The sequence below is a fragment of the Schistocerca piceifrons genome, chromosome 2 (genome assembly GCF_021461385.2).
Source record: "Schistocerca piceifrons isolate TAMUIC-IGC-003096 chromosome 2, iqSchPice1.1, whole genome shotgun sequence".
Taxonomy (NCBI): Eukaryota; Metazoa; Arthropoda; class Insecta; order Orthoptera; family Acrididae; genus Schistocerca; species Schistocerca piceifrons.
The window spans coordinates 702,515,538-702,537,712 of record NC_060139.1 but is presented as its reverse complement, the minus strand read 5'-3'; the positions used below and the strand labels follow the sequence as shown (position 1 = coordinate 702,537,712).

At 37.7% G+C, this 22,175-nt stretch overlaps 1 protein-coding gene and 1 pseudogene across 4 annotated transcripts in view; one reads left to right on the top strand and one right to left on the bottom strand.

The window, feature by feature from the left end:
• The window catches only part of LOC124778022 (E3 ubiquitin-protein ligase CBL-B-B), a 184,124-nt gene that overhangs the window by 111,333 nt on the left and 50,616 nt on the right, over positions 1 to 22,175 (top strand). The gene's annotated exons all lie outside the window — the stretch shown is intronic.
• LOC124778275 lies at positions 9,015 to 9,131 on the bottom strand (annotated as a pseudogene).

Here is a 22,175-nt window from a genome sequence, read left to right as displayed (position 1 = left end):
AATACACAGCTTTATTTATATTTTTTCTTTTGACTTTCAGTTTTGGTGAAATGTGGGCCATCTTTGTGTCATAAAAGATGTATTCATCTGTGCATTCCACAAATGGAATTATGGATCATTCTTGAAATGTTCTGCTTAGGTATAACATGTGATGACGTGTTGTAACAAACATACAGGCCTACTCTAAGTTGCAATGTAAACATTTATTAATAATTAATGAGCCCAAGGGGGTAGTGGAAGGAAAGGATATGTTGGAGTGCAATTTCTTCTTATCTGCAATTTGTACAACCACTGTGTTCATGGAAGTATCCAAGGGTGACTCTTGGGAATCCATTTATGTCAGCTTACTACCTTCCTTCCTTTCTCATGTGCTGGTTTTTCTTTTTCCATTCCTTTTTCCCATGGCACATCCTCTCTCCCCCAGTTTATGTTATTCCCTTATTATAGTCATTCTGTGTTACAATTTCTTTCCTTATTTACCTTACTCTGCGCCTAATTTCTATTACATCAGCTACTTGCATTATCTCTGCATCACTTTATTTACTCTACCTCATGGATCACTCTTAAATTTGATTTTACATCTACTTCTATATCTGCACTCTGCTAATAACTACAAAGTGTATGGTAAAATGTACTTTTTATTGTATCATCTGGGAAGGTTTTGTGCCAGTCCATTTCTGGATGGAGGGGAAAAATTGTTCTGAATTTACTTTATTGAAAGCATTCATGGGTTCTACTTAGAGGAAGTTTAAACAAGAGATGTGGTTTTTGTCATAGATTTGTTTAATCAGTGCAGAAGCTTCACAGCAATGATCAACTGTCTATGATCTAATAAGTGCACTCTTTAAAATATGAGAGCAAAATTCTAAGATGAGTCATGAAATACAATAAGATTATATTAGGTTGGTGATATTATTCTGGAAAGTCCATGGTAGAACACAAATAATAGAAGGAGTAAACGTAACACTCACCATCTAGTGGAGTGGGTGAGAGGAGCAAAGAGGTTGAATGAGAAAGGGAGGGTTGGAGGATAAGGAGGTTGATGGTTGGGAGAGAGAAGTAGCAAGGGAATGGGATAGTAATGTGGCACCCGTGAGCCCATTCTGGCATAAGCATACCAAATTTCAAGTCATAGTACATGATAAAGAGGAGAATATATCTCCACATTGACAGCTGCCACCTCTCTCATGCTAAATTCTCTCCCACATGCTAAAATGTCTCTCCCATGTAGTCTGGCATGTCTTTAGTGACAAGAACTCCCTTATCCATTTGTTGAAAGTATGACTAAGTAAGGCCTTCATGGACAGACACTACCCTCCAAATGTAGTCCACAATTGGATTCTCTTGTCGCAGCCATGTATGCCACTAATTCTTTAACAACCCCTGTGAACCAGCTGCATAAAAGCACCTACCCTTCTCATTACTGATCCACCTAAGTTCCCTGCCTTTGTTGTGGACAACAAAATGCAAATCAGTATATATCAAAAACTTACTAGAGAGAAATAGCTGGTGATCTGTTCTAAATTACAGACAGATTGCACCTTTCATTACACATTTGTTTTGAAATTTACAGATTACATGAACCTGAAGACATGTTTTATTAATAATTTCTTTTTGCTCTGTTAACCATTATTAAAATCAACTGCCAAACAATTCTCAGACACAAGCTCATTTAAACATAATATCAATTAAAATTTAACAGTTTGGACCTTTAGCATAGGAAACTGCAAATATCTAGTTAATTACAATCCTTAAAACGTATAAGAAACTGTAGGCCATGAAAACATTCCAAAATTTGCAGACTTGCTCTGACATCTCCATTGTGGCCTTCACATAAATAAGTATAAACAAATTTTGGCCGCTGCCAGTACAGTTCACTAACATTCAGTTTTCTGATTCATCTTTAATGGAGACCAAGGAATTTAATATTTAGACGACAGTCTGAAGATGAATTAGTATTAACACCATGCATTAACACTTAGACCATTAAGAACTTATCAGTTAAACCCCTTTAACATGGTAGCTTTCAACTATGATAACCAGTGCACACTTATGCCATTTAAAACAACTGACAAAATGGTTAAAGGCAAATGCATTCATTCAGTAAATAGGGTGAGAATGATACAAGCGATGGATAAAAAGTAATGAAAACTATTATTTTTCTATGAAATGACTTTATTGACAGATGTACTTATAGTTACACACCTTCATTATAATTGCCCCTGTTGTTTATGACCTTTTGCCAAATGTCCGGAAGTTGTTGTATACCATTTGCACATTTATTTCTGTTTGTGTCCTGTACTGGCTGCCTTACAACATGGATAACATCGCAGTGGTTCTTTCACTTTGACAAAGAGATCATGATTGCAGGGACTCATGTCAGGTGAGTACATTGGATGTTTCAGACTCTCCCTTTGCCAGCGGCACAAGAGGTCCTGACCAGCAGCTGCGGTGTGGCATCATGCATTGCCATACAGAATGATGGGGTGCTGTTCCATCGTCTTTGCCTAAGCTCTGGATTAAGGTGGTGCTGCAGTAACGTGCAGTTGTAGGCAGCATCTACCATAACCCTTGGTGGTAGGCATGATGGAGTATTACCCCATCAGTGTCATACACCACAGTGGATGTCACCTACACAGCACTTGGTGTAGTGTGCACTCTCTGTGGACAAGGAGAACTGGGATGCTTCCATTCATTGGATTGGCATTTCAAGTTCGATTCGTATGAGCATGTCGATAGTGGAAATGCATCGAAAAAAGTCATTACCTTCCCTTTTGTATCAGCCCAACATATCCTGTGCAGTGGCACAGTGGTGCCATTGTTGCATCTTGGACATTTCATGGGGTATCCAGTATGCTGAAATTTTCTGGAACCCCAGAATGTCGTGCAGGATGTGGAGCACAGTTTTAAGGCATTCTGTGACTTCTGCTGCTAACTCACATGCAGCCCAGCAGGGATCAACATCCAACAAGGAACCAAGGAATTGAATTGTATTGCCCTCTGCATGGTGTCATTCTGTACATGGTGACCTTTCCAGCTTCTCTACCTAATCTGAATGCCTTACCCCATCATGCAACTGTGCTATATGATAACACTGCATCACCACATCCTTCAAGCAATTCCTAGAAACATTTTTACATACTCTGACCTTGTGCCATTTCAATTTTTCCTCAAGAACATTGCTCTATCTTTGTAAACATGATGTTCAACAGTTTACACACTGGAGTAGATTGACAGAGTACTATACCCGTTCACTGTACAAATGCGTCTCACAGACCTTCATTGTGTCAACACAGATGGCAGCTCACTGACTCATCAGTTTGAATCCAGCCCTTGTAACAATCCAAGTAAAACATGCTATACACATATTAGCTATGCTGAAAGCACTCTTGTGTCTTAATATGTGTTCAGGAAGGAAACCAAAAGCTGTGCATAACCAGTAGCAGCACACACTATGTCTAATGCTTCACAGCTGGCAGTATGGATATATCAGATTTCTAACAACAGTCGTCGACATCCATTACTCAGACTAGATTCAAGACACCAATCTCAGTTAAATAGAGCAGAGAGCAATCACAGTTCAGTACCTTGTCATTTGTAGCCACAGAACACACTGTGCTCCGTATTCTTCAAGGTGCCAGCCCCATAACACTGGCCTCCATAGTGTCTGGCTCCAGCATTGAATTCCACAAATCATTCACTATCTAACCAAAAGCTTCTTTCTTTCATAAACTGGCCACTCTGATCAACTCCAGTACAGACATTGGTTCCTGCCACGTGAAGCATTCTTGCTAATCTTAAAACCAAGTTGCATAATCATCTGCAACAAAACTTTCTATTTTGCAAACCCATGTTCACTGTACACTTTTGAGCCCAGCTAGATTAACACAGATGCCACGACCATCTGAACACGCCAGTTCTATATGCGTGCAGTATGTATTGTCAATTCACAGTAGATGGCATGTTATCCACTTCCCTTCTGACTTAAGAACCAGTGGCAGATTTAAAATGTGCAGGCAACTGGCACATTACCCAGTATTATATCAGACTAGAAAAATTTAAACCACATCCTTCACCAGACCACCAATTGCTTTTCATTATGCACTGCAGTGATAAGGAACAACCTTCCCACAATCTGTACTATCTCTCCCAAATCAGTATTCTGCCACCCAACAAATCAATGAAGTATCATGCTCAATCCTTATGATACACCTAAACCCAGTTTTGGTTATAGCCTTGTGGAAGACACAAGTACAAGGCCTGTCCTATGGTCCCAACCCAGAAGATTTTATTCCAGTCCAATCACAGGCATATCTTACTTTATCGAAAGCAGCCATGTCATATACCAACTCTGTTGTAACTTCTTCACAGATTTTTTATGTGGAAATGACTCCCAACCACTTTTCCAGCTTTCCGTCTGAATCAATAGCCATTGCAAAACTATGGCCAAGAGTAAATTCGACTACCCAGTGGCCTAATATGCTGTTGAACACAACATGTATGACTTCATTCGCTACTTTATAATCTATGCCATCTGGATCCTCCTCAAATCACACATACACTGAATTACATGGATGCGAATTATATGTACAACATATCGTTTGATCCTGAAACCATTGTTGTCTCAATCTCTGCTACCCACTATCACAAACTTTCACTCATGTTTCTATGCCTGATAATTCACTGTGTTAGTCCATACTCACACAGGTTCATTGGTCCACATTCTTATCCCATTTCCTTGTTGCCTCTCACTCTCAGTCATCAATCATCAGCCTTCCTTCCATTCCACTCCTCCCATTCCCTTCCTACCTCCTTGCTGCTCCTTCCCACCTCTTGACTCAGGCAGGCTACAGTGTCAGGGTAGTTAGTTAGGACAATCTTTGTGTGTGTGTGTGTGTGTGTGTGTGTGTGTGTGTGTGTGTGTGTCCGTGTCCGTGTCCCAAAGCTTGGCCATGTTTTCAATCCTTTTTTTGTAATGTGCTTGTTGACTCCTCAATGCTTCAACTAAGTGATGACTGGTTATCTTTACTCCTTCCACTAATTAGATTACATTATGTTTCATACATACTAATTATAATGGTAAAATTAGAGAATTTTGGGCTTATGTGCAGACATACTGTCTTTCTTTCTATGCTCCATGCACAAGTGGAGTAGGAATATGGTAAATTATCGCATGTACTTTCCACTATATGGAGTACAGGTAAATATTTTACTAGCTCAAACGCAATTCAAAACCATCATACCAAACTGCTACCATGACTAACATCATTGAAAAAGTCAGGTGTCTGAAATACTTAACATTTTAACAATGTTCCAGCTCCTCAAGTTTGGGTGAAATAAATCTTGTGTTGCATCTGCACTGTTTGACAACAGGCAGCAGTGTCTGTCTGAAATATTTATTGTCTTAAGATTTAATTAAAATTACTTTGATGATATAATTGTACTGATATGTCAGTTGTAGTTTTTTGGCTGGAGGCCTCAGTGCACCCTTAACCGTTACCCGCTATTGTAGTATGGTAGGAAACGATCTGAGTATAAGAAAATGAGTATAGTCTCCAAGAACATATTGAGCCTTAATTCACTGTTATTTATAAAAGTTACCTGTTTATTAAGCCTTTACTTTTTGCTCCTTTGCATAACTGTCCATTATATAACAGTTTCTGTTGTATGCTTTCAATACCAGTTGAAGGATCTCCTGAATCTTCAAATCACTATATGGTGTCACTCCCACCAGTGGATGATGAGATGCTTGATCCCTTGTTAGGTAAGAAATATGAGCAACTTGAAATGAAAATTCATGCAAATAATGTAACAATATGTGACAACCACCCGTTACAGTGTTACAGAGATAATATTTTATACATATGTTTCGAAGTTAGAGTTGTGATACATATTTTATTAAGCAACATTCATAACTAAGATACTGCACTATAGTATCACTATGGAATTGTTAACTGACAGCCTGCAACTTAATATTTTCAAACATTGAGGACTGTCTCACACTTCTACAAACTCCAGTACACATGAAATGTCATCATTTCAAAAAATGTGTTAGGACGATAGGATTCTTGGTGGTCATCTTTACAGAATTTTATTTCAGAATAATCAGATGATAGTTCTTGGTAGCTGTATTTTATTTTAGGTACTAATTATTTACTATTTATGTAGGTCTCCCTCAAACTGATAAATGCCAGCCCTCTTTGTTTTTCTAGTGCTTTCACTTCCTGTCAGTAAATCTTTTGATCCTTCTGACCACTGCATGACTTTACTTTCATCAAATAATACAATGATGCCAAATGTTCTGAAGATGAGACAAATCTGCACCCTCTGAATGAAACATACAGTGAAGCACCAAAGAAACTTGTATAGGCATGTGTATTCAGATACAGAGATATGTAAATAGACAGAATACAGCACTGCGGTCAGTAAGGCCTATATAAGACAACAAGTGTCTGGCACAGTGTTAGATCAGTTACTGGTGCTTCAATGGTGGGTTATCAAGATTTGAGTGAGTTTGAATGTGGTGTGATAGTTGGCGTACAAGTGATGGGTCATAGCATTTCCCAGGTAATGATGAAGTGGGGATTTTCCCATATGACCATTTCATGAGTGTACGGTGAATATCAGGAATCTGGTAAAACATCAGATCTCTGACAACACAGCAGCCGAAAAAAGATCCTCCAATAATGGGACCAATGACGACTGAAGAGAAATGTTAAGTGTGACAGAAGTGCAACCCTTCTGTAAATTGTTGCAGATTTCAACATCAACAAGTGTCAGCGTGCAAACCATTCATCAACACATCATCAATATGGGCTTTAGGAGCCGAAGGCCTACTTGTGTACCCTTGATGACTGCACAACAAAAATCTTTACACCTTGCCTGGGCCCGTCAACACCGACATTGGACTGTTTATGACTGGAAACATGTTGCCTGTTCGGATGAGTCTTTTTTCAAACTGTATCGAGCAGATGGACGTGTATGGGTATGGAGACAACCTCATGAATCCATGGACCCTGTATGTCAGCAGGGGACTGTTCAAGCTGGTGGATGCTCTGTAATGGTGTAGGTCATGTGCAGTTGGAGTGATATGGGACCCTGAAAAATCTAGATATGACTCTTAAAGGTGACAAATATGGAAGCATCCTGTCCGATCACCTGCATCCATTCACGTTCATTGTGCATTCCAATGGACTTGGGCAATTCTGGCAGACAATTTGACACCCCACGCATCCAGAATTGCTACAGAGTGGCTCCAGGAACACTTTTCTGAGTTTAAACACATCTGTTGGCCACCAAACTCCCCCTGCATTAACATTATTGAGCATACCTCAGATGCCTTGTAACATGCTGTTCAGAAGAGACCTCCACCCCCTTGTATTCCTACGAATTTATGGGCTACTTCAGACATGAGTCAAGTCCATGCCCCATTGTGTTGTGGCACTTCTGCATGCTTGCGGGGGCCCCACACAATATTAGGCAAGTGTACCAGTTTCTTTGGCTCTTTAGTGCTTTAGTGTATATAACATATGGCTAATGGTGTAACATATTCACTAATTGTTAAGGTTTCCTACAGTGTTAAAATCTTGATTATATTGTAATAAACAACTTTTAAACTGATACATATAAAAAAAAAGTATTAACTTTCCATTATACTTTAGTAATTTTCATACAATGTTGTAAATATTCTCTGAAGCTTAATATGTCCAGTTTTTGTAGTATTTTTAAAAGTGTCCCTTTTACATCTCATTGTGGAAGAATGTTTTCTGAAGATTATGCACTCTCTTCCATTTTTCATAATCTGATAAACTGTAGTAATCACATTCATACATTTTTGCAAAATGTCAATGTCCATTGGATATACATCTGCAGTGCCTCTGGAAGCTGAGAATACAGAATGCAGTAGGTAGTTAAAAACTATGTAGGTTTTATAATAGTGTTCAGAGTGAAAAATATCTTATTTATTTGCTTTTTCATTCCCTGGACCACACCTATCAGGCATAAGAAACAAAAAAGATCCTATTATATGCTTATCATGCCGTATAAAGCTCTTGAGTCTTCATTCCCACTTCATTCAATTGGTTGGAATTTTTAAAAGAACTAGTAACACTAAAAATCTTGAAGCTTATTACTGTTGCAACGAAATACTGGTGATTAAGCTGAAGTTCAAGATGAGTCTCATCATTTTATGAAAGTGATATATATCTGATGATTCTTTGGCAGTGTAAGAAAATACGCTGAGAACACTGATTATTTTCTCACTTTCAGTGTCATGATATGTAGCCTCTCTACAGCACCTATTCATGTTTGCCATTAATCACTCATCAGGTCAATATTCAACTGATTTTTTTCAGTTTAATGATTAGTACGCAAATGAGCAATTGAATTACAGATGGTTGCTCTGTTGTAGAGACAGCACTCTTGTCATTGTGACTAATAGCATTGTTTATAACAATGAGAACAATCAATTTTTCACAAAATAAGGTAATTGGATAGATAAAAAAATCTACTCACCAAGTGGTGACAGAAAACACACATGAAAGATTATAATTAGACAAGCTTTTGGATCCAGTGGCTCCTTCTTCAGGCAGAAGGGTTGAAGAGAAAGGAAGATAGGTGAAGAAAAAGGACTGGAGAGGTCTAGGAAAAGAGGTAGATTTTGGAAAAGTCACCCAGAGCCACAGGTCAGGGGAAGGAAAGAGAAGGAAAGTCTAACCTGATCAGATCCCATTCCTCATCCCATTCCTTTTTAGCATTTTTCTTCTCAGCCTGCCCCCTTTCTCATTATACTACTACTACTACTACTCCTCCACCTGAACAGGCCATGAAGGCCCAATGGAACCAACCAACCACCATGTCAACCTCAGCCTATAGGCGTCACTGGATGTAGATATGGAGGGCAGGTGGTCAGCACAACTCTCCCCCAGCTGTATGTCAGTTTAGGAGAAAGGAGCCACTACTTCCCAATCAAGTAGCTCCTCAGTTTGCCTCATAAGGGCAGAGTTTACCCTGCTTGCCAACAGCACTTGGCAGCCCAGCTGGTCACCCATCCAAGTGCTAGCCCAGCCCAACAGTGCTTAACTTCGGTGATCTGACAGGAACCGTGCTACTGCTGTAGCAAGGCCATTGGCTGTCATTATACCATCTACTGTATTATTTTATTTCTTCTGTCTGTTTCATTCCAACATTTTATTTTACCTTCTGCCACCTTTGATCTGTCGTTGGTGTAATTGTCTTCTTACCTGCAGTATTTGACCCCCTACAAATGTCACTCTTTTTACCATTTCCTACCTTACTCTCTACACTTCGTAGGTTTCTCTTATCCTACATGAGTGATACATCATCATCCCCCCTTTCCAGACTCCTACAGTTGCTACCTTAGCTACAGCCAAGGAAAGGGAACTTGTAATGAAAACTGAGCCTTTCCTAAATATTATCTTGTGTATTTACTGTATATTCTTTTTTCACCAACTGTTATCAACTGTTGGAGGCTTCAAACAGTGCATCACTGCCTGTTTACCAGTAGATCTTCTGATCAGGTTCATGAAACATTCTTTATTTCTTTTCTTTGGAGGCACCAATACTTTAAGTGTGATGTCTCCATACACTAACTGCTGGCATGTTAACATGCAACTGACAAATAATCTGGCATTTGATAATGCATTGTCTCCTGATGAAGTATATCTCCTGTTACTGGTGACCATGTAAATCACCCAACTATGTAGAAAGGCAGTTTCAGATAAGAGACACAGTCTTGAATTCCCTCATTAGTTAAATGAACAAAATAATTCTCATACCGTTCATAGCCTTTTGATCTGACACTGCTTCAGCTACTTGCATGCCAATGTTGCTGCTAATTTACTCAGGTAGCTTCTCATTTGGCCTCACAAGGCTGTGTGAAGAACATTCCAGACCCCTTCAACAACAGTAGATCTGAAGCAGCAACTGAGAATCAAATAAAGAACTTGTGTGCAACTAATCATCTTTGCTAAGCACCATGCCACAGAAATTGTGCTAGGCAAATAGTAGGATGCTAAACTGAATTATTTGGCCTTGTCTTGGAAGTCAAAAAGCACACAATCCAGACACATTAATGTGATCACCACCTATGTTCAGTGTTGATGTCCAATAACCACTCACAGATGGCAGTTGGCAGCACTAGTAGTAGTGGAGGGTATATTAAGCATGTCAGAGAGATGCAGAAAACTGTGAAATCAATGTTGTAATGAGGAAATGGAACAATTTATCTGACATTCAAAAGGGCATGGACAGTGGTTTTCAGGTCAAGGGTGGAAGCATTTCCAAAATGGCTAAATTTGTAAACTGTATGTGTGCTGCTATGGTTGAAGTGTGTCATGCATGGCAAAATGGTGCTATCTTACACTGGCCCTGAGACAGCTGTAGTGCACCATAGGCCATAGATGACAGGGTTTGAACAATTACTGTGGAGATGTGTACGTGTGAATAGATATGAAGCAGTTGAGCAAATGACCACCCAGATTAACCAAAGGTCTACCAACAGAGTCTGCTCAATGACCCTCCAGTCAATAATGCTGTGTATGGGTCTCTGCAGCAGACACCTATTCATGTGCCCATGCTGACTGCTGCTGATCAGCTATGAATACTAGAATTTGCATGTCAAGACTTCAATTGGACATCTACTGAGTGGTGACAGGTGGCATTTTCAGATAAACCACATTTTATGCTCCATCAGAAAGAGGCCATTGGTGTGTACGATGTGTAAATTACAGATAACATTACTTACAGTCATGTCATATAAAATTCAGACTAGGGCTAGATGGATTGAGTCAACATTCTTAGTAAAATCAAAATGAAACATACATTGAAGGTGCGGTAGTCAGCTAATAAAACTGGTAGAATGATGGAGTTGACCACCCCAGATAATGAGGAATCCTACAATAAAAAACATCAAAAAGATTGATTGGGTCTAAAATTCAAAGTTTGAAAATTTGAAATTAAAATGAAGGTGATTAATAAAATGGGAATATTGTTAGATAAACTCACCATTGAGAGAGCAGCATAATGTGGAATAGGCACATGTGGCAGTAGCATACAGTGGTTGCTGGTGGAAAAACGGATCAGATAAAAACCATGATAAAACAGATAGTCTGTTTCTCTATATCTATTTCCCCCCATCCTGTCTTTGTTGGTCATGAATGCTCTATTTTTATTGTAGGTTTCCTGTTTTATTGTGGTTTTTGTATGATCTGTTTTTCTGCCTGCCTACCACCATATCAAGTGAGTCTACGTATTCTACGTTGAATTGCTCTCCCAAAGGTGAGTTTATCTAATTATATTCCTGTCTTATTAATCACTTTCATTTCAATTCCACATTTTCAAATTCTGAATTTTAGACTTTATCAATTCCCTTGTCATTTTTGTTGTAGGATCCCTTGCTATCTGTGTTGGTCGACTCCATAGTTCTTCTTTTTTTATTAGCTGACTACCATTCCTTCAACAGGCAATTTATTTTTATCTGACTTAGAATGTTGGGTCATCCATTTAACTCTGGTCTGGATTTCATAAGAACTAATAATGAGTATAATGAGTACTACATTCTTTAACTTGGGTGTAGATATGCAGCTTTACGCTGCAAAACTGGTCATTTCAATAAAGGATCGTTTAACAGCTGTTGTGGTTCTTCAATTATTAGATGTCTTATGTTTGAGTTAATATCACTGTAATTTTCCAAATTTATTCATGAGTTTAAGTCATCAGAATTTTCCATTAAATTTTCTGTTATTAACAAACAACAAGCAAGAACACTTTCTCAAATTATTTTAGTGATAAACTATGTGAAAGGTAATGTGAATGCTGTAAGAGTGTAATTCATTAGGTCGCGTATGAGCCTTTCGCCATATTTATCTGCACTAGTGCTCTGTCAGTAACAGACTCACAAATTAATGGGAAATTTAACCCCCCCTTTCCTACCACACCTCTATACCTCATACCACCATTGCTACCCACAAGTTCCCATGACATATGCACACTACAGTTTCCTGTGCTCTGTTAATAGTGAAAAAAATATAACAATTAACTTCTACCCCATCCACATTTATGTTGATGTGTAACTGTAAGTTAAAGTCCTATTCTAACCTGCCCCCCCCCCCCCCCCCCCACCGACACACACACAAAGAAAAAAATGGAAATACAAGTATTTCCAAAAAGAGTTGCCATTTTCCAGTATTTAAATAAAAGAGGTGATCAAAAAGTTTCAGTTTCAAAGCCATGTAGTCCAGGATCAGTGTACCAATCAGACAGACTCATGATGAGCATTGAGTCAATCATCCCATCGATGCACCATGTTGAAAATATTCATTTGGATGAAGAAATATGTACTTGGTAACTGCCTGCTGCACTTCTGCATCCAGCAGGAATTATTTAAGGCCTTGTTTAAGGGACCAAAGGCATGATAATCACATGGCAAGAGATCTGGACTATAGTGCGGGTGCTCAAGTATCACCCACTTGAATTGGCGTAACTTCTGTGTTATGGCATTTGCAATATGGAGACGTGCATTATCATGAAGTGGCAGCAATCCTTGTTGCAATTTTTCCACAACAGTGGTTTATGAAAGACGTGTTGCCCCATACACATTCTTCTTTTTCTGATGGATTTCTGCTAGTGTTTGTACTTCAGCAGCCAAGAAAATGTTAACAGTGTTGGTCCTATGTGGACACATTTGGTAATAATGTTGCCATTGTTCATATTTCTGCGTTTACTGCATGCTCGTTAGAAAGGCACGAATGCCACACTAATCTCTTGCCTACATATATGTGCTTATGTAAGCATGTCAGAGTTGCATATAAGCAGCAGTCATCTCTTTTTGATCATACCTTATATAAGGTAGGCATGTATGACAGAATAGAATATGTACTCGAATTAGTAGCTTTCTATATGCATTATAGTAAAAAACACATTTTGACAGCCTCCTTTTTCTGAATACAGAATAACTGAAGTAATAGGTAATGTGGTATACCTGCAACTTGTTTTAGCACATTAACTGCTGCATGTATAGTGATGGATGTTTCCCCACCAGGCCAGTGGGCATTGTGTCACAGCTGAAGCTCTGCTGTGGCTGCCAACACCCTCATGGCAGTCAACATATTAAATGAGCATGAAATGTAGTACATTCTACTAATTGCTTTTTATTCAGGTAGTCTTGAACTAAATAACTTCCTCTTGGCTCTATATTTCTGAAGATTGTTTCCTTGTCTGTGTGTGACAATTTTCCTTCCATTCTCACTAGGTGATCTTCACTGGTATGGAAAGAATTAAAAACATACAGCAGTGGATAAAAGTAGTTGTAAATTGCTTCCGCATATTGCATTTGTCAGTGACTGTTATTAACAGCAATTTTACATGTCCCTGATCAGTCAAGAACATATGTTTTCCTGTATATATGTTTATGTATAACGATGAAAGAATGTTTCTTTAGAAACACACTGGAAGTCTTTACTTTCAAAGGAGCAGTTGCATTTCTTGTTAAATTATTCAGCTTATACTTATCTTTGCAATATATATGGTTTCCCATTATATGGAAGGATGTGACATACTTATGGAAGCTCGTTTTATTACTTGCATGCAGCACTGTTAAAATATATATGTTTGCAGCTCTAGGATCCAGAAACTGAGATCCTTTAAGTAAGAAATAACTGTGCATTTAAATAATTTTAGACTAATACTGTCTTAGTTTGCTGCCTAATATCAGTAAATATCTTTTAGAAAATGTAACTATATTATGAAAAGGATAGTTGCTACTCACCATATAGTGGAGATGCTAAGTCGCAGATAGGCACAACAAAAAGACTGTCACACCTGTGTGTGTGTGTGTGTGTGTGTGTGTGTGTGTGTGTGTGTGTGTGTGGTCTATTTTTGACAAAGGCCTTGTTGGCCGAAAGATTATTTTGTGACAGTCTTTTTGTTGTGCCTATCTGTGACTCAGCATCTCCACTATCCATCCTGGATTTTCTTTTAGAAAATGCTTGGAACAGGATAAGGGGCAGTACTTTAATTATAATCATGTGATGGATCATTGCTCTTCTGGATCCTTACAATAGTTATTAAGCAAATTTTGTGTAATATATGACCCTTTTATTTTATGTACATATGGTTGTTGTAAATGGAGTGAGGAATAAAAGCCAATTACTCATCTTAACAGAATATTTTCTAAATATTGTGCTCTTAAATACTGTCAGGTGAGACACACATTTATATATACTTGGTATTTCTGTGTATGCAGTACAAGTTAAGGACAGGCTTCGATTGACTGAGTGTCTGATGGCTGATTCCATCATCAGCAGTTGGGCCTTTTTAGTCCATAAGCATCAAATACTAAGAATCCAGAGATTCTTTGATGTTCCCATGTAGTAACATGTGAACTGAAATATTTATGCTATATATACGAAAGTGAATTCTATAGAGAAGTCGTATACCTTCTTCATAGTGGGTCCACAGGCATAGATTTATTAAATAAATGTGACATTTTCCACTTAGGCTGTGTTTATTTAGACTTCTTCTTTGTTCCTCAACTAGTTTTGGCTTTTTAAGCCATTATTCAGTGTTTTGTCAGAAAAAGGTGCCATACGTATGAAATTAGTAGCATACTCACATGGTGTGCTCCCATTCATTTTGGTTTGAAAATTTTGCTGTTTTTTGTGGTTTGACGGATAGATGGTGCATGTTTTCTGCCTTATCTGCACCAAATATCTGTTAAACCATCAAAAACATTACAATTTGTAAACCAAAAAAATGGGAGCACATCTTGTGAGTACTCTGCTATTTTCATACATATGGCACCTTTATCGAACTAAATATTCAGTAATGGATTAAAAATTTGAAACTACTTATACAGTGAAAAGAAAGCTGAAACTACTACTTGTGGAGTAAAGAAGAAGAAAGAACTCTAAATAATTACACCCTAAGTGTAATAATGCCAATTTTACTCTTTGGAAAAGTTTGGCATTCTTTGAAGAACTCTCGGCTACCACGGTACCACTTTGGTTGGAAACTGTTTGTTGTTATTTCCTTGCACATGCATCAAGTCTTCTGCAGCATTTTAAAACAAACCACAAATACTATAAGTTAAATTTATGACTACCTTGAAATAATTTCATTACCATATCCAAAGAGGAATTCCATGTAAAATTTTAAAATAAAACTGTATTGTACCATGACCTCTATCACCCCTGTGACTTCTGTAACACAAAATGAGGATTAATTATGCTAACAGTCATAAAATTGAGAGGCTGAAGAATGAAATGAAACACGAGATGAAACAACAATGTATAAGTCTATAGGTACTGTAATTAATCAAGGCAAAATTGCCAGTTATTCAACTGAATTCTTGAATTCATTTCATTTTCCAATCACACTGCTGCACATTTCAACATTGAAATGTAGTATGCCTATCATACTTCTCCCAGTCATATATACATCACAGTTTTGGAACAATACTGGAGCTTTAGGGAAAAAGATTGTTATAACATAAAAGCAACAATTTTAAGTGGAAGAGTTATGGGAGATAGTGGAGATGTAGAGCTGCATCCAGGCACAACAAAAAGACTGTTAAACAAGTTAACTATTGGGCAAAAAGTTTTCTTCTGAATTAGACCACATACATGCACTCTCTCTCTCTCTCTCTCTCTCTCTCTCTCTCTCTCTCTCTCTCTCTCTCTCTCTCTCTCTCTCTCTCTGTGTGTGTGTGTGTGTGTGTGTGTTCTCTCTCTCTCTCTCTCTCTCTCTCTCTCTCTCTCTCTCTGTGTGTGTGTGTGTGTGTGTGTGTGTGTGTGTGTGTGTGAAATTATTCATAAGAAAGCTTCTTGGCAAAAAGTTTATTGTTTAACAGCCTTTTTATTTTTTCATAATAGTAATTTCATTGTTTAAAGTTACACGAGAAGATTTACTGTTGCCAGGCATCCCAATGGTTCCAACAGATATGCCATTTGAATTCAAATGTTTGCAATTTCCATTGTGACTCACATTTGTGATATCCAAGAACAATGTAGAGGGGCGATCACTACAAGTGTGTGGACAGAATTTGGCAAATTCATGCTTCTGACATATACAGTTGTCTGCGGCCTGCTCATGTGTTGAAAAACCTTCTGATTTATTTGTGTATGCAGCAGGTAGAGAATCAAAAAACAGACAGAATTTAAAAACAAACACTTTCTGCCAGACATACCTGGTGATCACTAATTCAGTTTACTTAGCAGCATGGCAGGAAAAAAGAAAAGAAAAGTCTTAACAGTATCAACAACAGCAATATTTGCACAAACTCTAAACAGTGCAGGGATACAGGATCAAGAACTCTCCTTTATGCTTGTTTTTAGTTCTTACATACTGTTTTGCACTACTTTTTATAGATAAATATAATTTTATGTAAAAAATGCTAATCTCCGGGAAAGAAATATTATTACATAAACAAAGTATGTATTATGTGATTATATCCCAAAAATAGTCACTATTCATTTAGACAGGCATCCATTCACTGTCTTTTAGGCATAAATTTCAGTAACCATTTTCAGTGAAATTTGGCATATCACAGGGTTTATATGTGTCCATATTCAGCAAGAAAATATTCCATGTAGAGATATAACAAATCAAATTATGTTGTCATTGGTGCATCCTGAATGGTATATGCAGTAAGGAACTCTACTATCTCTTAAGTTAACAGGTTATAATTAGTTTAACAGCAAGCAATATTTCTTTTTTCAAAATAATAGTAGAGGAAATGAAAAGCAAATATAACATTCTCAACAAATCTACAGCCTGAGGAGCAAGTATAAAAATGAAAATACAAAAATATACATACAAAAAACATGTTTAATCTGAAGGACAAATATAAATAATTCAAAAAATAGTTGATTTGCATCAACAGGTGGCACAGAAATTGCAGAAGGAGAAATGTAATTTCTGGGAGTGCACAATGACAAGAAAATAAACTGGTCTTCACATATTATAGATCTCTGTAAGAGGCTTAGCTCTGCTACATATGCTTTACGGGCTCTGCTACATATGCTTTACTGGTTGTCACTACATGTGTTGAACTTAACACTGCAAAAGTGGCATACTGTGGCTATTTTCACTCGTTGAATACGGCATAATTTTTTGGGAAAACCAGCCATTTGCAAGGAAAGTGTTCATTGCTCAGAATCAAGTGTTAAGAGTTATATGTGGATTGCACCCAAGAGACTCATGTAGAAATAGCTTTCGAAAACTTAAGATATACACAACTACATGCCAATATATTTTTTCTCTCGTGTGTTTTGTTTGGAAAAATATAGAGATATTTCAACCAAACAGTAATTATCATGAGCATAACACACAGAGGAAGAATGACATACACAGTGAGCATAGAAATTTGAGCTTGGCGCAAGAGGGTGTCCACTACACTGGAACAAAACTCTTCAATGCTCTTCCTCCTGAAATAAAGACAGGGATTCATAACAAGAGTAAGTTTAGGAAAGCACTAAAATATTTCTGCTGGAAAAAGCTTTTTACAGTTTAGATGAATTTTTAAATAAATAAATTGCAACATTTTAATATTATATAATGCAAGTTGACATAACGCCACTAAGAATGCTATTTAACTTGAGCTCTGTATTTGTGTGTGCTCCATATCTGTTTTCTGTAGTGCTTTAATGATTCTAAGAAAATATGTATTGTCTTTTTTCTGTATTGCTACTCAAAGAATTTGCTGTATACATTTTTATATAATTATGTACTCAAATGTCTATACATGCTGTAGGATTATCATATTATATTTGTAAAAAACCGACTCATTCCATGTCCTCGTGAACCCAACACAGTTGGACCTATGGATCATGAAATAAAATAAAATCAATCAAATCAAATCACACAAATGTAAGAAGCGAGCACCAAAATTTACATTTGTTTGCATACTAGAATGGCATAATGAGAAACAATGTCAAATAAACGTAAAATGTAAAGATACGTCATTTAATATGGAGCTATTAAAAAAAAAACTAACTGAAAAAACAAAAATACCATGATTTTACTGTATTTATTTAAAGTATTAACCACTGAAATGCATAAACAAATATAACTCAAAACAGTACCTTGAAAATTATACAGGCTGTCCAAGGAGGAAGGGATGTGTTTCACAGTAGCAAAGATGAACACATGCTAACAGCTATTAAGGTATGCACTTTGTGGCCCATGTTTACTGGTTTTTTTTTCTTTTTTGGTCCATGCTACCACTTCTCAAAGATGAAGAAGTGCACAAAGTTCTTAAGGTATGCATTTTGAAGCTCATGTTGACTAGACTTTTTTTGCTTCAAATGATCATTCCCGTCATATCCCTGAACACTGACCATTCCTCCAGGGACACCTTGTATTTCTCACTTTGACACATGATCATAAACTACTAATAACAATGTGAAAGAAGAAAATTAAAATAAAGAAATATCAATGAACATGGCACGTACATTGGTTCAATTTCTGTACAGACAACAGAACTTAGAAGGAGTGACAGAAGATGACAGACATTGGAAGCATAGGTGTCATTAGCACTATGTACACTTATATTGATGTATTTATTTTCAATTAAACTTCACTGATATGTATTTGAGCTTGCAGCATTGTGTCTAATAGATCATCAACTTGTCTTTATGAGTTTCTCCTATTTTATTGAAAAGTCGGTAAATGGATTTTAATACTCTTCCTCTTTTTTGACTTTTCCATTTTTATTTCATACAAATCTATGTACCTTGGAGTTACTGTCTTAAGTGTTTGTGCTTTTTTGTTGACATCTCTGTAAGTTTCTATTATGTTTTCAAGAGATACTCTTGCACTTTCTGATTACTTTATTCATTGTTTTGATTTGCTTCACAATTATTTCCTTCAAATTTATGGTTTCTGACTTATATTCTGTAAAATTTGAAGAAGTAAGTTTTCTGGTAGCTATTTCTTACTGGGTCACATGTGTTATCTGTTGTGGAACCATTCAATTTTGAGTGTAATTTAGGGCTGCCACTTCCTCTAACTTCACTGTGTACTGAAATATCATAGTCCACTACTGTTCCTGTGTGATTGCAGACTCATTAAGATGTTTCTAGTGAATTAGTTATACTTGAATTTTCCTCTGTGTCAGCTATTTGGAAGAGGCATAATTTTCTACATTGTTCAAACATTGTCAAACTACAAAATTATTATTTTTCCTGAAATTTACCAAGTCTGTCATAAATGATGATGCAGTCAGAAATCTACTCATACGTTAAAGTGCCATTTGCACCAAACTTATGCTACCCTCCATAGATTAATAGTCAAGAGCAGGAGCTAACAAAATAATTCCTTTGCAATAAAGATGACACATTGAGTTACAGACAGACATAAGGCAAAGAAACTTACACATTAGCCTTTGGCCAAAACCTTCTTCAGAAAAGGAAACACACATGCGCGCGCACACACACACACACACACACACACACACACACACACACACACACACACACAAGCAAGCTCAAGCACACAAGATCACAATCTCCAGCAGCTCAGACATTTGTGCAACTGTCATGTAGAACGGAGGCAGCAGTCTGGAGGGGGTGGGGAAGGGGAAGGGATAGCAGCATATGGGTAAGGGGAAAGATGAGTGCTGTCTGGTGGAGCTTGCAGGGGCTAGGCTGCCAACAGGCGCAGTATCAGGAAGCTGTAGGACAGGGAGGGAGGGAGGGCAGGGGGAATGAGGAACAAAAAACGAGAAGAGTGGGGAAGGGGAAAGATGGGTAGGTGCATTGGTAGCGAATGGCACACAGAGAGGGTGAGGATGAGAATAGGAAGGAGGTGATGGGACAGACAGGCTGAAAACTTTTGGCTGGAGGGTGTTGGGACAGTAGGTTACCATAGGTTGAGGCTGGGATAATTTTGGGAGTGGAGAATGTGTTGCAAGGATAACTTCCATCTGTGTAGTCCAGAAAGCTGGTGATGGAGGGAAAGATCCAGGTAGTTTGGATAGTGAAGCAGCCATTGGAATCAGGCATGTTATGTTCAGCTACATGTTGTGCCACAGATGGTCTCTTTTGCTCTTGGCCACAATTTTGATGCGGCCGTTCATCCTGATGGACAGCTGCTTGATAGTCATATCAGTATAACAAGCTCCACAATGGTTGCAGCTGAGCTGGTAGATGCCATGGCTGCTTTCACAGCTGGTCCAGCCTTTGATGGAGTAGGATAAGCTTGTGACAGAATTGGAATAGTTGATATTACAACCTAAAGTTTCCATTGTTCGGAAATAATTCACTTGGCAGGACAAATAATAAAAAGTAAGGTTATGTGCAGGACAGAATTTTGAAGAACTCCATATAACATTCCCATGTTCTCCAACTGGGGTGGAAACTTTGCTGCCAAACCTGATGTGAGACTCTTTAAAAGCTTCTGGAAGGTCACTCTAGACATTGGTCATGATTGTAAATGATGACAGTTGAGCAAGGTCACTGCTGGCAGATTCCTGGTGCAGTCCTGCATGGCAGCTACCATGCACGTAACAGCCATTGTCTGCTGACTCACATGCACAGTGCGGAAACCATGAGTCATCCGATGCCCACAGAGTTGTCATCCGCTACCTCATCGTGATGTGCACAAAGCACCCAGTAAATGTGATGTTTGCCTCAAAAGTATTAATAATAACAGCAAGGAAAGTAGCCCTAGTATTATCATTAATAGAATGTGAGTGTTAATTTTGCATCTTCGCTTGTGGTGGAAACATGTTGGTTGTTTTGACTAAAATAGTTCAGAGTAAAGTATTAAGTAATTTTGTAACAGATATGGTTACCCATCAATTTCAATGTAATCCAAAGTGACTTATTCATGTACAGATAAAAGCATTTTTAAATATCTTTAATTATATTCCTACAATTAATGCTTTTATTTGTTATTATTTACAAGTGCCTCACTTATTTGCAGTACTTTAATTACTCCATCTAATTGTAATTTGCCACACTAAGAGCATTATTTATAATAATGCTAACAAACATTCAAGGAAACCTTATAAATTTATCTGTAGTTGAATGGTTTGCCCAGAATGCACATAAAGTAGGGCACCATATATAATTAGATTCAGCATCTCCACTATACAGTGAATAGCAACTTTCTTCCTCTGGTATTGTTAGGTTCCCAATGTGCTAAATATGGGAGTCGGGTCATATACACCACACTCACGAAGCTATTTTGGCTAGAGTAATCATGAATATATATCAATCATGACAAAGTATGATAAACAAATAAGTGTAGGTGCTCACATGGGCAGTAGTGACTGTCAGTTTTAAAAGCCTCAGTCTGGTGCCAACTGCAACATGGTTCAGACTAGTTTTTCCTCCTGAACCATTACCATGAAATGAATGTAGTAGAAGTTGGTGTTGCAGTAGTAAAACAGTTAAATCAATCAGAGTTAAATTCATTTTTGGGGTAGAACAGCACACAGACATGCAGTGAAATGTTTGGACTTTATCAAGTGTTATTTCACATTTCTCCAAGTAAACTGATGTGTTTTTTATTACAAATCTTTGTTTGTCAATTATATAACATCTGCTCCTATCAAAATTGATCAATTCTTCTCTGTTGTTGGTAGCATCTCAATGTGGCCATGGAAGAAAATGGAACCTTTTACACTTACAGGGCAAAACTCATGAAACAGTTGTAGATAACTCACATTTGATGAAATATGTACCATTCAGTAATTTGGAAATATATCAGGTATCCAGCAAGGAAAGTCTACAGTGGCTATTCAAGATTGATTCATGTGTATCATCAGAAATAACTGCAGAGCAGCTGCATACACTTTGTTTCTGAGTCTAAAACTTTAATCTACAACTATGTCCATCACAGTGTCATCAACCATCTGAGCCACCCAAGAATGCCTCACAGACTGATACAAAACTTCTATCTTCCTGAAACTGCCCCCTACTTCCTCAAATACTGCAGAAGCTCTTTCCAACATGCAACAATCTGTGTTACTCATGCAGTAAATTGTAATCCATCAGGAGCCTTCACTTTGGCCTCTGCAGAGTAATATTTTCATTCTGCTGACAGGTTGTTTTAAGCTTATTGTTCAATTTGCACACTTTCAAGAACTTGGGGTACTTTAGTTGTGTAGGACACATGTCATGAGGCAAGGAATGTATTTCACCCCTTAAGAA